We start from the raw sequence: 18,047 nt of genomic DNA on the forward strand, positions 1-18,047 counted from the left end.
GGACGATGAAGGTTGTTGGAGAAATAAGCAAATGGATAAATGGTAAGTTACCCATAGCTTTTGTACAACCTATGGTTCAGATGGCACATGGGCTAGCACATGTTGGAGCTTCCGCAATTGTAAAATTGCTCACCCAAGTTTGGGAGCATCCAGAGATTGCTAGCACGGCAAAGAGAGTGGTGCAAACTTGCATGATTTTTCTAAAGTACAATCCAGGAAAGGGGACACGAACTCCAGCAGGAGGATTTGCAACACCCGCTGCACCTTTTGAAGTTTTGCAAATGGATTATATTCAGCTTGAACGCTGTAATAATCTGAAGTATGTTCTAGTAGTGGTTTGTGCCTTCAGCAAATGGATTGAGGCATACCCTACGAAAGACAATACTGCAATTACTACAGCTAAGGTGTTATTGAAGGAGTTCTTCCCTCGATATGGTGTTTGCAGATTGTTGTGGAGTGATAACGGACCTCATTTTATAGCGGACGTTATCAAATATGTCCTGAAAGGATTAGGAATTACGCAGAAATTCCACGCAGTGTTTCACCCTCAGTCTGCGGGATTGGTTGAGAAGTATAATGGGACTTTGAAACTTAAATTAGCGAAGATACAAGCTTCCACTTCCCTGACTTGGCCAGATGCTTTACCCCTGGCATTATTGTCAATCAGATCAGTGCCACATTCTCGCACCGATCTCACGCCATATGAGATCGTGTTTGGGCGTCCGATGAATATTTGGGGTCCACCAAAACCGAAGTCAGTGTATGATGTACCTTGTGTAATGATGAGTGATTATTTGGCACAGTTAACTGACAAGTTGGTCTCTATTCATCAACAGGTTCAAGAAGCGCTCCCTGACCGGTCCACAGGTGAGGGCCACAATCTTCGGCCCGGCGATTTTGTTTTGATCAAAGCCTTTGAAAGGACGAGCAGTTTAGAACCAAGATGGTGCGGTCCTGAGCAGGTTTTGCTTGCGACGAGAACGGCTGTCTGGGTCTCTAACCGGAAAAATTGGATTCACTCCATACATTGTCGTAGAGTGCCACCCGGATTGGTGGAACCTGCTGTGCTGACCGACCATCGAGAAATCTTGACTGCGAAGAAAGGCCGTGCTGTTGACCCGGACGACACTGAGGAGCTCTTCCCGGACCAATCGACTCCTGGAGTAAGAAGATATCACCTCAGACCGAGGATTTCTGAGTATCGCCATGCGTTGTCAGAGCGGCCCCTAGGTTGGTGAAACGGAGAGCCAATGAGGCAAGGGGGGGGGATCAGCCCTGCATTAGTGTAGTGACACCCGTCTTGGCCCGATGGTGAAGAATTCAACCGCTGCCTAGGGGGAAGAGTTCTGACAACCTTTTCCAAGTTTCAGGAAGATATTGATATTTGTTTTGAAAATGGAGAAGAAGAAAATTTTCTGTGTGATAGGTTTCGTTGCTGCTATAGCAATTGCTGCTACAACCACGTGGTTTATAGAGGATTCAATTCCTGCCCGTGAGTTGTTTGTTGTGTCTACTCCAGTGCCCAAGGAGCACTATTTCTACACCCTTCCATACCAGGAATTGAAGCATCGCCAGTCTTATCTGAATAATACTTTTATCCAGATGCTGCATCATACCCACGTTGCTACAAATGCTACGAACTGTTGGATATGTGGCATGATGCCAGCCCATCAGAAGAAAGGGAGAACACCATTTATACCTCTCCCTTTCTTGCACAATGGCTCTTGTAGGGCATGGTATACTTTGCTTTTTGCCACACGAAAACCTACAGTGGGACGATTACTCTTCAGACTTAACAAAGAGTGTCATCAGGATAAAGAAGGCTATCCACAAGCCAATGGAACAATATGGGAATGGGAAGAATACCGACCCGACAATGAATCAATTCCCTATATCTTCACGAACACTAGAGACACTAATGGAAATGAGAAATTTGTAATTTCAGTGGCACAAGCCCAAGCAGACTTGTGTATCCAAAGTGTTGGTTATATTCCTGTTGGTGTTAGTGACTGCATTGTTTTGCTAAATATAGACGGATTAAATAACAGTACCTTTCTGGCCTCCCACAATACCTATTTTGTGTGCGGCAATAAAGGTTACTATCGTTTGCCTGCCGGATGGTCCGGGGTATGCTATGTGGCCTTTTTATTACCCCCTGTATTCTTAGCACCTGCGTCTTATCACAAAGACTTGAAGTTATTAAACAATGTGACTGTAAACAGGTATAAACGCACTCTATCTGTTGATGATGTTGATCAGACGGATACTAGTTTGCAACAGTATATTGATTTTAATCTAGGACTGTTTTTCTTCGTTGGAGCTGCCCTGAATAGTAGGAAGATTCGCCGATTAACCAGGGTTTTTGAGGCTGTAACGAATTAAACTGCTGCTGCTCTTGGGAACATTACAGAAGAATTGCAAATCACAAGAATTGTTGCATTACAGAATCGTATGGTCCTAGATGTTATGTTAGCAGATAGAGGTGGAGCCTGTAGGATTATAGGGAGTAGCTGTTGTGTGTTCATCCCTGACCATGCACCATCAGTTTATCAAGCTATTAATAAATTGCATAAAATTGCTGCTGACCTTCATACAGAAAACGGTACTTGGACCTTTTCGGGATGGTTCTGGACTTTAATTACTACGTGGGGATGGAAAGTTCTTACTGGTCTATGCATTATTGTAGCAATATTGTTCACATGTTGTATGTGTATTCAATGCGGTCCTATGATGTGTACTCTATGTGTTTCACTCTGCATCCCCAATAAGAAAGCTGTTGCTGATGTCACCTATCAAAAGAGCATAAACAAAGAAATAACTGAGATGATGAGAATCGATATAAATGATGATTATCTCGACTATCCTGGCAAGCCGACTGTCTTCAGCAAAGGGTCGTCTGTTGTAAATAAAACAGCGATATGATTAAGCATTTATTGAAGACATGTGCTCTTCATGTCTGAAGTTACGTTTTCTGCTTTATATTGACCAATGTTCCGACTCCATTAGAGTCCTACCTCTTCGCCAGTCACTCCTGAGATCTGCCTAGCAACAGTCTATAAATAACCCCTTTGTGTGTTTGGCGCATGTCCAGAACTGATCACATCTGCCACTAATTAGGCCTTGCTCCAATATGTTTTTACGGGTTTCAAGTAACTGTTAACTCCGCCCACATATTGAACATGCACTGAACATGTCCATATAAGGTCACAAATCTTGCTTCGCGTTGTATCCGCCTACTCATGAGCCCCACTATTGTGTATAAAAGGGGACCATGTGCGCAAGTTCTTTGTACTACTCTGTGCAATGCTGTAGAGTGTTGCGTAGGTTGTAGGACCACCTTTGAAGGTTAATAAACTTTGTCTTTGTATTTGCAGTTTCCGTGCCAACTTCCTTCTAGTATTTTGTACGCAGAAGGGCGAACCCTTTGTACTTGCGGGCCTTGCTGGGGCCTGTACTCATCAACCTGGGGATTTTATTTGATAAGGATCTTAACTTTAAACCACTGGTCATGGACAAATGTAGTCAACAAACCAGTTCGGTGGGCTCACTTATGAACTATGCTACTAGACTTGGTCGTTGGTCACCTCATGAAATAGTGCAATTATATAGCTCGGTATGTTGTGCCAAGACCTTGTATGGGAGCGAGGTATGGGGTTTTACAGATATATCAAAAATTCAAACGGAGGAAAACAAGTTCCTAAGAAGGCTTTTGCAAGTGCCCCCAAAGTACGCCTTCCTTTATAGCTCATGAGGAGCTTGGTATTACTTACTCTAGTGAGAGGGCAAGTCTTAAACCCATCATTTGCTGGATAAAAATGTGGCCGAACCCAGAGGCAAGTCTAAGTAGACATATTCTCGAGGACTGCATTGTGGGGGACAAAGGTCACCGGATACCCTGGCTTAAATATGTAAGGGACACCTTGAGTCGGTTGGGTTATGCTAATTTCTTCGACGAACCACTCACATTATCCCCCAGAGATAAGGGTGTCATAAAGGCAGAATTCTCGCGGAGCATAGCCAGGGAAATAGAGGACAGAGAAGGGCGGAAAGTTACAGTAAGAGCCTACCTGTTAACAAAATCACGACCGGGTATGGAATTTTATCTCTCTAATATATATAATAGACAGGATAGATTTTTAATGACTAGATTCAGGTTAAATCTTCTGCACCACATTTTATCGGGTCAGGCTGGGTTTGTAACAGATTTAAACATAAAAGGGCATTGCGGCTGCGATCTGAGATCTCCGCAAGATACTCTTCATTTTGTTCTAATTTGTCCTTTTTATGCACGTCCCAGGTCTTTGTTTTTAAAAAACATTTTAAGATGCTCCAAAATTAGACAGGCTAATGTGGCTCTCCTATTTTTAAAACTCTCCTCCGACCCTTTTACTTTGTTTAGTACTGTACATTTTTTAAGACTAGCGGTAAAAATAAGGAATACCATAGGAGAGGACTAGCCCCTTGGGTCTACCGAGGCATGGAAGGTTATTAGGACACTATATAGGCTAGACCCTCAGTTTCTCTTCTGAGTTTCGCGTATGATGAATGGCTTTGTCCTCTTATTTTAATGGTGAAACTTTATGCTGCTGGATTAGCTTGGGTTAGCACATAGTGTCTCGTTTTTAAATTGTTAATACTTTGTATTTTTTATTATTTTTTGTAGTAACCGGGTATATTTTAACGTTTGTATCTGTGTATATCAGTTTAACTTATTATGGAATTCTGATTGTTTATGTCATGCTCTTTTATGGATATTTTTATACCTGAATAAAGATCATTGATTGATTGATTGACAGACTCTGTAGTTGTTGGTGATGTGAATCACACCCATCAGATGCCTCTGGTGTGTCTGTCTCTAAAGGAACTCTCCTCATATGTAATGATGGTCAGCGCACGTTTCGGTGGATCTGCATTTAAACACCTTCCTCAGGACCAAGAAAAGATAAAAAGGAATCTCAAATGAAGTGGCCGGGGGTTATCTGTGAAATAAAGACATACATCAATGACAGCACTTTATGAAACTGTTTAGCAAGAAATGCTACCAACCGTATTCAAGGCATGTACTCACATACTAACATCTTTTGTGCGCAAGGTGTCTGTGACGCAGAAACACAGTGCCTCAGGCCAAACCACAATGTGTCATGAAGGCAGAACAAGTGACCGGAAAAGAGCTTGCTGTGAGGAATATTGAGAAATTCAATATAAGGAATATTGAAGAAACAAAAAGAAAACAGCCTTCACCAAGTGACTGGAGTGCAATATTTCAGTCAGAAAAAATCAAGAAAGAATTTCAACTCAGTAAGGCATGCATGACTATTTAGCTTAGTATACATTTTACCAGCAAACACTACAATCATATTCACAATGAACCAGGAGTTCTTGCAATGCTGACAACAGTGCCACCTGGGGCAAAGTATCAGATCTCCCATTAGATCGGATGTGAAATTAGTCTAAAAATGAAAAGAAGCGGTAAGTGTAATGAGTACTTGAAAGGTATACTCTGATAAACTGTCTTTTAGAATGATTAATTAGAAGACATCTTATCTTACCTTATCTTGGTAACATGGCGGCCGTGAAAGAGGAAGAATACGCTCGCAATACTGGTCACATGACATGTGACGTCATCAACACACTGCGAGGGGACCTAGTGTGCCTCACGCTGACGCCATATATAAGGACCCTAATTCCACGCAATTGAGAACTGCTGAAATCGACAGCGTGTGCTCGGCGAGAGACTTCTTTTTTGTTGCAGGATCGCGCAATAACCAGGTAAGAATGGGATAGGGGCCGGGGGGCAGTAAAATTCCGTCTCTGTTACTAGGACCCCTAGTAGGTAACTCCATGTGCAGTACGCATTCAATACCTTTAGACATCGTACCGTAGCGTGTAGAGCTTTAAGCAGCACAACTCGACATGTCAAGACTGTTTTTTTAAACTTAATAGCGAAGAATCTGACATCTTGACATCCATGAAGTGGTTTCTAATAAGGCATATGCAGAAAGGGAGTTTATAATGAGTGCTGCTATGTTTTCTTCTTAATGTAGAATTTAGTCGTGGGATTCATGGGTAAGATGCAGTGCAGCCTGATGGGATCTGTCTGTAGATTCCAATTGAGGAGATGTAATTTTGCAGCGCAAAGAAACAGAGTGCAAAGCGGGTTTTGGACGCCGTTAAAAGTACAATGGCAAAAGAAATGGTAAAAGAAAGGATTATAAACATGGATAATGAGGAGTGCATCTCTTTCTCTGAACTGTATCAAGATACAGAGCTGGTCACTCCTATATGGTAACTTCCCAATAGTCATATAGGAATGACACTTCAGAGAGGATGACATTTTCTTAAAGGTTAAGTTAGATGTTAGATACAAGAGAGAGTCTTAGTGAATAAAACCAGACTATTAAACATGTCTGTGGGCATTTTGAGCAAAATGCCGACATATTTGTATAAACAAAATTTCTCTTTCGCTTTGAAGTATGACAGATGTCTAAATAACATGGCAGACACTGCATCAATATACTCGCCATAACAAGCCTCTTTGTGGGAGCCCGATCAAAGGCTCTTATGAGGGTAATATGTCTTCTAATTAATCATTCTAAAAGACAGTTTATTAGAGTATACCTTTCAGATACTCATTACACTTACGGCTTCTTTTCATTTATAGACAAATTTCACATCCGATCCAATGGGAGATCTAATACTTTGCCCCAGGTGGCACTGTTGTCAGCATTGCATGAGGAATGAGGAAGCCTGAATGGTGAGAGTGATTTGCGGATGGTGATTGTGGGGTTATTTAGTCATGTATTGATCTGTGTTTCTTAGTTATTATATGTTGATTTAAGAATTGCTTGGGTGATTACCTAGTTTGCATATAAGGATACATGAAATAATTCAAAGACCAACTTATGATTCCAGGGATGAAATGATATGTGACTATTGTACACCCAAATGTTTGTGATTAAATATCTTTCTAAGTAATTGCTGGTTGCATTTAATGTCCGTGTATATGTACGTGTAGACAATGATAAATTTTTCTCTTTTAAGCAACTGTACAATGATAATAACAATTATAAAAAAAAAAAATAATTGTATAAAGAAAAAACGAATTAAAAATATATTTGTGTGATCAATTGTGTTGGATTGGGATTGTGGTAGTTTTGAGCCACTTATGGCCACATCTAAAGTAATATAGGTCAGTTCAGAGGTTTATCTTGTTAGTTTTTCAATACTTTTCCATTACTTTATATAGAATAAATTGTCCTGTTTTTATTTTTACAGCAGGCATTTTGTTATTCTACTTTCAACTGCTGTACGTTAGTCAGTGAAAGTGTGTGGTCAAGGACAGAACCATGCTACTTATTGCTGGGGCAAGTACTATCTTTTTCATTTTTATAATAGAGGTACTAGCGGATGAATATACTGTTAGAACAATGTTAGGACAAACTAAGAGCGATAAGCAAGACCAGATAAATGCTAGAAATGTTGCATTTAGGTAGGATGAGCGAAGAAGACACCCACCATTCAAATTTTTGTTGGCGAATGATTTATGTGATTTTTGGTGTATTTTTAAAAAGTTCAAAAAACTTGTATGCTTTATCTTTTAAAGAAGATTTCCATTCCAATCTTACCTTACTTTTGCTCCGGTTTTTGACAGGTTTGGGCATATGGATTACTATGCCGGACCAAGTAGGTGTTTGGATTATTGGTGTATAATTGAATGAAGGATACGTCTTTCGAACAGGAAGTTTAATTTTGTTGCAAAAAATATTTTTTGATTGTTGATGTTTTGACTTTTGTGGATTCGTATGGTAGATGTACTCATATCTGAAGATTGCTGGTATGTAGGGTGGTGTCATATAAATACATGACTTAAGTACCCTCCCTATATATATCTTTGCTCGTTTGCAAAGGGATTTTTTTCATGAATATTGTTTTAGGGTTTTTCTTGGCTTACGTGGATTTTGATTTCATTCCCAATGTAGGAAAACAAATCAGAAATCTTGCAAACCAGATATTATACTTGTGAATTAAAAAAAATAAAAACTGGATCTTTATTTTTGTTTGGCTTCATTGTGGATAACAAGGGACTCTGTGGATTTTTTGTGGAATGTTTAGGATAGTTGGTGTGAGGATTTTAAACTCTTACCAACACTCAAAGAAAGAATAGGTAGGACAATCATGTTCTTTTAACATTGTGTAGGAGAAAAAGTTAATGGAAGGGAACCAATTTTAAGAAATTTTCTTTGGAATAGGGTTAGCAGATTAAAAAAATATTATAGGATACTGCCATGTCACAAAAGTAATAGGCTGTGTATTGTATGTACTTGGTGTTAGACCTGACCCTCTCTGCAGGGTCACCCTTAAACCTTTAGCCTTTAAGCTCCACTTTTCTTTCTGAATTAATTTTGCTAGCCTTAGAACTCTGTGCATTTTACCACTGCTAACCAGTGCTAAAGTGCTGTGCTTTCTCCTTAAAACACAATAGAATTGGCTTATACCCAATTGGAATATATAATTTACTTGTTAGTCCCTAGAAAAGAGGCATTACTTGTGCCCAGGGGCTGTAAATTAACTGCTACTAGTAGACCTCTGGCGCTGATTGTGCCACCCACTTAAGGGGCCCTTTAAACTTGTCCCAGGCCTGCCATTGCAACTTGTGTGTGTGCAGTTTTAAAATGCCATTCCGAACTAGTAAGTAAACATTTTGCCAGGCGCAAACCTTCCTTTGTAATAAATATGTCACCCTTAGGGTAGGTCCTGAACACCCCAGAAGGCACGGTGCAGTGTATTTAAAATGTAGGACATGTGCGTTTCAGTTTTACATATCCTGGTAGTGAAAAACTCTTAAATTAATTTTTCACTACTTTAAGGCCTACCTCTCCCATAGGATAACATTAAAGTTACCTTATTATATTTTATAAGTTTAAATTCCAAATGGAAACAGGTACCTAGTTCATGTTTGGTGTCTCTGGAATTGAAACTTAAAATTCTAACTTATGGTGCAGTTGGATTTTAAATTGCAATTTTGAAAATTCCACTTGTCATTTTCCTGCCTTAGTCATCTAGTGCCTGTAGCCTGTCTCTGGTCACATGACTGGTTGTAGCTGAATGTTGAGCTTTGTGAATTCCTCCTAGACAGCCACACACAATAGGGAGCTTAGCGGTGTCTGTATGAACCATCACTGGCCGGATATGCTCAGCTTTACTTACACCTGAATAGGCTGAGTACTGCCTCCACAGAAAGGCCTGTATACCCTCATAGTTAGTCTGAAGCCCGGACAGGAGTGACAGGATGCCTGGAGGCTTCAAAGGGAAACCTCTAGAAACTTCTCCCCCACTTCAAAGGCACACTTGAGTACTAAACATACTGGCCCTCAGACACCACTACCTCAGTACAATCCTAGACCTGTGGATACTCTTTCACTAAGAAGAACTGCTGTGCTGCTGCAAGGACTGCCACTCTGCTGGATCGGAGCTCTGAAGGAACTGCTACCCTGCTGCCCTGCTGTCCTCTTGCCTGGGGAGGAAGAACTGGACCTGCAACTCCATCTTGAACCCAGGGCTCCCAGAATGACTCAAAGGGCTAGTCTGCTGGTCGCTTGATCTGAGCCTTAGAATCCTAAAAGTCCCCCAAACATCCTGATCCAGCCCCTGTACACAGCTGCAGTGGGTTCCTGATCCCCAAGTGGTGACCCCCGGGTCCTGGACCATTGATGTGGCTCAGTGAGCTGGCATAAAGCTTTTGGGCTGTTTGCGATTGCAAAGAGACCTGTTCCCACCAAGACCTCACCACTCCTCCCTGATTGAGTGCAAAGCTCTGGTAGCCCGACTCTTTGTGCTCCAGCATCAACGGCTCGTGGGAACCTCCAACAAGAAGCTCAAGCAAAGTCCACCCGTGACACTGGCTGGCTCTTCATACTACCCTGAGAGCCTCCTGAGATACTCTCTCAGTTCCTCGCAGCCCTCTTCAACATGAACATGACTATTGGCATGGATGTTAAACTTCAGTGGAATTAATCTGGGGACTGTAGTGAACCTGAGCTTCATTGTGTTTGGCTTGAACTTGGGACTTTAAACCTGATCCAGCGCAGCCAGATATCCCGAGTTGGCTCTTTGTGCTTCTTGGCACTATTTCCCATAAATACTTTAAAAATTCATATCTCCAGTTCTTACTGATTGGATTTTTGTTGTTTTGGTCTTGTTTTATTTATAAAAGGTTGTTCTATTTGTCTAAACTGGCGTGAGATCCCTTTGTTGTGTGTTTTTACTGTGTTACTGTTTGGAGTGTTGCACAAATACTTTTCACATTGCTGCTATGTTAACTGACTGTGTGCCAAGCTATCAGGGGGTTGAGCACAGGTTAATTTGGGGTTTGCTCGTGCCTTACCCTGACAAGGATTATGGCTACTGCTTGACCAGGGCTAACATCCCAGTCAACCAGTAACCCAATTTCTTGTACTTGGTAATTTAAAATATAGGCTATGCTTTCCAAGTAGTCTGTTCCCCTAAACATTCCAAAATTATGAATTTTAGAAGCAAATTGAGCATTCATTTCTATGGTTTGCTTTGTAACTCAGAGCTGTAGATTACAAGAAAAAAGATTGTGCATGTCTCATTTCCTGGAATGTTTGATCCTTTTTCAAAATGTACTGGAATTTGTAAAATATGGGGTGAGATTTTCCTATGGAACTAGAAAAAAGAGTTACACCATCTCTCTATGACATTGTTAGTCCCCTCCTTCTAAACTGGTCAAGTAATAGTTCTGACATGCAATCCTATAATGTGGAAGTCTTCTGCAACTCAAACTATCTAAATAGCCAACACATATTTGTTGTAAATAATTTAGTAAGGATGCCAATTATTCTTTCTTTTGTGTAAAATATTCAGATTGCATGAATGCAGTGCATAACTCGTCTACACGTCCAGTGGGAGCAAAGGCTAAGGGCCTGATTATGAGCTTGGTCGTCCTACAGTGGACATTGCAATGCGCCGTCTGCTGCAGGACTGCCAAACCCATGGTGCGACCGCCCGCCAAATCAGGAGTTTATTCCTGGTCTGGCGGGCGGTCCAGCAGCAGTTTGACAGTTGGTGTCTGGTAGGCTCATAGAAGAGCCTGCCTTGTAGACCGCCACTCACAGTTCACCACCTGCACCTTCCTGCAAGTCGTGGCATACATGCCACACTTGCAGGAACTGAGAGCGCAAATCAAGGGGGACACTTATATGCCCCCCTGAACCCCCGGGTCCCATAGTGGCAGGGGGCCCTATTAGGGCCTTCTTAGTTGCCTCACCACCACCCTTCTCGTGGCAGGCTTACCGCCATGAAAAGAGTGGTGTTGAGGCACCTCAAAATATGCCCGGTGGTGCCAATGCGGCACTGCTAGCATATTTATGCCTCTGACTGCTGCACGAAAACAGCGTGACCCTGGATCCCTGGGTCCTGTGGCAGTCTGCTGCAGTTGTAATGCTTCAGGCGGTCCCACAGTGCAGCGGTGGTAGGACAACCACTACGGGTTTTGTGGTCCCATGGACCACCAAACTCGTAATCAGGCCCTAAGGCTATTAATTTCTTGAGTTCAAATTGTAGTTTACTGTCAGTCATGAAATCCCCAGCTAAGTATGTTTGTTAATTTTACACCACATAGCCTGTGTAAAATGGAAACATAACCTTAAATTTCTGTCATGATATAGTTTTCTAATTGTAAAAAATCAAGGGAATTTCTAAGTCACTGAAATAATATCAATTGTTTTTTTTTTTTTTTTTTTTTAAATAATTCTGTTTATTGAAATTAAACAAGTCTGTCATGTTTACAAATAATTACTTCATACAGCACAAAGGTACAAAGGGCTTAGAGGCTGACACAAATTTCCCCGGCTGCTCCGGGATCCATGCAATGGTATTTATATCATACAGTGTTCTTCGGGTGCGGGGACCTTCGGTGGCTCACATAGTCCTCCCCGGTAATCATTCCATTTAGTCCACAATGCAATCCATTTTTGAGGGCACCCCCAAGCAACATAGACCGTTTTCTCCCTCAACATACACCAGTCCATGTCCACCTTCCACTTCTTCAGTGTGGGTGGCATGGTGGCCCCCCATGCCTGTGCAATGTTATGTTTAGCAATCATCTGCCCTAAAGTGACCCACAGTCTCCCCCTCACACCCAGATCTGTGGGCTCCCAGACGTTCAATAGGCATCTCTTGGCCTCAGGCCGCAATGGAACATCCCAGATCCCGCTCATGCAATTCAAGACTTTCCCCCAGTAACATTGAATTAGCGGGCATTCCCACAGAATGTGCATGAATCCGCCTTCCATCCCACACCGTCTCCTACAGTGCCCATCAGCGCTTTTGCCCATCATCAGCAAGTGTGTGTCTGAGAGGTATGCCCTGTGCAGGATTTTTAGTTGGACTAGGCGGAGTTTGGCGGATATGGCCACTTCCTTTGGCGATGAGACTGCCACCTGCCAGTCCTCATCGTCCATTTCGAGGCCATCTCGCACCCATTTCTCCCGTAGCGCAGTGAGGGGATCGGGGGTGTTGTTAATGAGCTTCTTGTATGTGAGCGATATAGACTTATCGGGTAGGTGTCCGTCAAGCAGCCGGTCCTCGAGCGGGGACGACTCAGGCAATGCCGTACCAGCGGGGATATTAGCCTGCAGTGAGTGCTTAATCTGTGCATATCGGAAGCGCTCCGAGTCAGCCATTTCGTATGTCTGCTGCAATGTCGAAAAGGGGACTACCCCTGCCCCTTCCCAGAGGTCTCTGATGTGCGAAATACCTATTAGATCCCACTTGGCGAAACCTTTTGTGTGCCCCAATGTTCCCAGCTGTTCAGCATCCCATAGTGGGGTGGCCATAGTGAGCTTGTTGGCCCATCCTAACGCTTTGGTGACTATGTGCCACAGCTGCACTGCATGCTTCGTGGGCCCGGTAAGCATATATCTAGCCGGTTTGGAGTAAAGTGCTCTTGTGAAGTCACCACCGGGCAGCAACCACCTATCCATACTATACGCCGGGTCATCCCCATCCCCGTATTGGCATTGATTGATAGCGGCCAGCTGTGCCGCCCAGTAGTACTTTTTTATGTCGGGGAGGGCGATGCCTCCGTCGTACCAGCCGAGCGTGAGCTTAACGAGTGCTATCCGCGGCTTGCCGTCCCATAACAGTTCCCGCTGCAGGGACTCGACTTCGTGAAAAAAGGCCCTCGGTACCACCTCTGGATAATTCTGAAGAGCATATAGGAATCGGGGCAGGGCCATCATCTTAAACAGTGCAGCCCTCCCGAGCAGGGACAGGGGGAGTTTCTTCCAGACCTCAACATCCCGGCGCAGCCGCCGCAGCGGAGGGATCAAGTTCTCCTCGTATCTAAGTCTGGGATTGGTAGTGATATAGAAGCCTAGGTACCGGAATCCCTCAACCGCCACCTGTATCGCGCAGTCTCTAGGGAGGGGGGGGGCCGCCCCGTGAAGCACATAGATTGTCGACTTGCTCCAATTGATACGGAAACCAGAGTTGCGGCCAAAACTGGCAAAGATGTCTAACACTACCCTCAGCGAGCGCGCAGGGGAAGAGAGGTAGAGAAGAATATCATCGGCATAGAGCGAAATTCGATCCTCCCAACCCTCAGTCCAGCGAAGTCCGCGGACAGAGACATCACTCCGGATCCACGCCGCGAGCGGCTCAAGGGAGATGGCAAACAATAGCGGTGAAAGGGGGCATCCCTGTCTGGTCCCCCTTCCCAGGGCAAACACCTCCGACCTTTTATTATTGACCGCTACTTGCGCCAGTGGGTCGACATACAGAAGGCGGATCCACCCCACGAAATTGGGTCCAAATCCCAGCTTCTCCAAGAGGTATGCCCACTCTAACGTGTCAAATGCCATGGTGGCGTCCAACGAGACCACCACTGCATCTTCCTGGATACGCCCCAGAACGCCATGCAGGCGCCGCAGGTTAAGAGCTGTATTCCGATGTGGTATAAATCCCGATTGGTCCGGGTGCACCAACTTCGTGATGGCAGGCCGAAGTCTGTTCGCTAGCAATTTCGCCAGTGTTTTGGGCTCTGCATTCAGAAGGGATATTGGTCTATAGGAGGCACACTCGTCCCTAGGCTTCCCAGGCTTGGGAATGGTGACCAGAATGTCGCAATGCGCTGATCCCTCGGCAGCTTCCCGAGCTTCTTACTGTCATCGAACATAGCTTTCAAATGTAGGGCTATTTTATCTGGCTTGAGTTTGTACAGTTCGATAGGAAGACCGTTTGGCCCCATCGCCTTGCCTACCTTGAGATCCCCCATCGCCTTAGTCAGCTCTTCTGCAGTGAGATCTCCCTCCAGCTCATCACGGTCGTGTTCCGAGAGGGTGGGCAGTTTAATGTCTGCTAAAAACTCGGCTGAGTCATTCTCCGTGAGCTCAGAGTCTCCACGGTACACCCGTTCAAAATGTCTGGCAAATTCCCCCGCAATATCGTGGGGCTCAGAGAGGAGAACACCCGATGCACTCTTAACCTCAGAGACCACACGCTGCGCCTTCTCTTTTTTATCGAGCCAGGCTATAAGCTTACCCGCCTTGTCTCCATGATCGTATATGCACCCATCCCTCTCACGCGCCAGAGCCCGCGCCTCGTCTGTAGCTATGGATTTGTATTCTGCCGCCCTTAGCTGCAGTTGATGGGTGAGATCGTCATCCAGGCCGCTTCCTGAACTTTCCTCTAGTCTAGTGACGTCGCACTCGATCTCCCTCAGCTGTGCTTCTTTATCTGCCCGTCTACCTGCGATCACCGAGAGGGCCTGGCCCCGGAGCACTGTCTTGAATGCCTCCCACAGAGTAGCGGGGGAGTCTACAGTGCCTTCGTTATCAAGAAAATATTGTTCCACTACTCTACCCAGTGCTGCCCTAGTTTCCGGCCCCCTCAGATACCAAGGGTTGATACGCGGTACACCCTCCACACGGTGGTCCCGAATCGTGAGGTGGGCCCACAACGGTGAGTGGTCAGAGATACCCCTAGGCAGGTGTTTAATTGCCGTGGTTCGCATGTCCGCTTGCACGGGAGACAGAATATAGTCGATTCGCGAGAGCGTGCGATGAGCACCCGACAGGAATGTGTATTCTTTACTATTGGGGTGTAGCCTTCTCCAAAGATCCACAAAGCCGAAGGCGTCAAGAAATGCGGGGAGCCACTGCTGTCCCGGCGCTATGTCCCGGGGAGGGTGTCTATCTAACGCCCCCGAAAGGACGGCGTTGAAATCACCTCCAATCACCAGGTGTCCCTCCGGCAGCCCCAGCAGAAAGGTGCCCAGGTCCCTATATGATTGGACTTGCAGTCCAGGCGGAATATACACCGCCACGAGTACAAGCACGCGCCCCTCCCATTTCCCCGCGACCGCCACAAACCGTCCAAGCGGGTCCGCCCAGTTTTGCTGGGCCTCGAAGGGGAAGCTATGGCGCAACAAGACTCCTACTCCCCTAGAGCCGGTAGTGAACCCCGCATGAGCATTCCAGCCGGTAGCCCCATCGGTTGAGTGCTTTACATGTGTTACCCATTAGATGGGTTTCTTGCAGTAGTGCCACATCTGGGGAGTGTCGCCTGAGGTGTTGTAGTACAATACTTCTTTTTATTTTGTCCCCCAACCCGTTTACATTCCAACTGATAAGTTTAAGACTTTTATCCCAGTGCATGGTTGTTGTGAAAGTAGCTTGCCTCAAACCATTCGTGTACCCTGCCCACTCTTTGGTGTATGATCACTTCGGATTCGCATGACAGATAAACAATCCCCCCTCCTCCCCTTCCCCCCCCTGCCCGCCACCCAACATACCTCAACAACAAACTTAAGAACTCCATCCTCCCGCCCCCCCCTCCCTGCTACCCTGCCACGTACGTTCCAAACTACCCACATCCCCAATCAGCAGAGCGCCTATCGCCCCAACAGGTGAACAACTATGCCTGGGGGCAACGGTCAATGGCAGACTCCAGCCGCCCGCAGCCGTAACCCCGGCGACACAGTAGCATAACTGCCAGTCATGGGGAGCAGAGCGGCTCCTCCGCCCCCAGGTGTGTCTGGTTGTGATAACACATGAAGCACCCCCAAAAGCGCAGCACCAAAAGTATGTGACCTACACAGTCCAGCAAGACCATACTCCGCCGCCCCCCGGGTCTGCTCCCCCAGGGTATACATTACAGTTTTTCACCATCCGTCCCTGGCGGGTCATGGCAGCGCCGGTTACATCTGATCTGCCATCATGTCGCCGGGCCCGGGCTGTTGGACCTTGATCTCCACGTGCGCCCCGTACAGTGTTCCTGGTCCAGAAGTTCTCCCGTGGATGCTCCCTCACGAGGCCCTGAGTCCCTGCGCTTTGCCGTGACTCCAGGCCCCTTCCTTTGATCCGAGCGCCCCTCCAACCAGTCCCGAACCTCCTGGGGCTCGGCGAAATAGAGCGACTTCCCATCTACAAGGATTTTGAGCTTCGCAGGGAAGAACATCATATATTTAATCCCTTGCTGTCGTAAAGATGCTTTTACCCCTTCAAAGGAGCGTCTCTCCTGCTGTACCTTCAGCGTGAAGTCCGGAAAGAACTGAATGATGGTGTTGTCCAATTTAACGTCCCGCCGGGTCCTGGCTGCCTGCAAGACGGCGTCCCGGTCTCTGTAGTTTAGGATCTTTGCGATAATAGTTCTGGGAGGCGCTCCCGGCCGTGGTTTGGGAACTGGCGCTCTATGGGCCCTTTCCACCGTGAATAGCAACGATAGTCTGGCAGGCTTGAGGTGGTTCAGGATGAGGTCTTCCAGGAAGAGGTCAATGCTCTGGCCCTCCCGTCCCTCGGGGACCCCACCACTCTAACGTTACTGCGCCGGGCCCTCCCTTCTTGGTCCTCGAGCTTCACCGCCATCTGACGGTGTTGATGAGTGAGGGCGTTTATTCTCTCTTCCAGGCGTTTAGTGGTTGTCTGCAGGTCCGTGACATGTATCTCGGTCTCCTTGACTCGGTCCGTAGTTTTGGTCATGTCGGCCCTCATAAGGTTAATTTCTATCGACATTTTGTCCATTTTAGTTTCTAGGGTGGTCCCCAGCCCCTTTATGGCCGCCATAATGGATTGCAGGGAGGGCTCCGGCTCCCCCCGCAGCTCCTCCTGCGCGCCGTCGGGCTGCGTCGCCAGCTTAGGAAGGGCGTATTTGTCAAGCTTGTTCGATTGCACCGCGGCGCTATTTTTTGGCCTCATCGCTGTGGCTCGTCCGCCTGCTGGTATGCCTCCAGTGGCTAGCCCCTGTTGTCCCTCGGCGCAGGCTCGACACGCGGGGCGTTGAGTCACTCGTCGTCCGGCTCGCGCCAGGTACCCCCGCGGTCCGCGTGGTTTCCTTCCCTCAGCCTCTTCCCCGGACACTGGTCAATGTTGCGCCACCAGCAAGAGTCCTCCCACCGCACTCTGTGCCTGTGAGCCCCTCCGCTGTCTTGGGATCGCAGCCCGGCTAGTGCGTCACGGTTACAAATACGGCCGCCCCCGGGGTCTGATATCCGGTCCAGCGCTATTGTCCGCGCAGGTTGCGATTGCCCCAATATGTGACCAACTGTCCCGGTGGCGTTGCCCCAAAGCTTGTCCCACGTCGCACCGTGAGTAGGCCCCTGTCGCCGTAGTTTCGGCTTATGTACCGTCCCCGCTCACCAGACACCGCTGATCCAAGGCGAGCACGCACCTCCCTGGAACGCCATATATCTCGCTCACCTCCGTAGCCACGCTGATTTTCCGGGCACCGCTCACCACACCAGGGCGGTCTGCCTGAGACACGCCGGATGCCCTCTTGTGTCCGTAGAGGCCCAGTAGCACCTCTCTCTCCCTGGGGCCGTTACGTGCTCCGCCTCCTCATCAGCCAGCCGTTCGGTATGATTCCCGGGTCCCCGGCTGAAGGATGTCCCGCGCCTGCCCCGGCAGAGGCAAGGAACGTCCGGGAGAGCCCCACAGCTGCCGCGCTCCTCACGGCCTCTCGCGCTCCGCCGCCGGGTCCTCACGTGACTCTCCTGCCCGCCCTCCTGGTAGCCGGGCGCCGCCGCTCAG

The sequence above is a fragment of the Triturus cristatus genome, chromosome 6 (genome assembly GCF_964204655.1).
Source record: "Triturus cristatus chromosome 6, aTriCri1.1, whole genome shotgun sequence".
Lineage (NCBI taxonomy): Eukaryota > Metazoa > Chordata > Amphibia > Caudata > Salamandridae > Triturus > Triturus cristatus.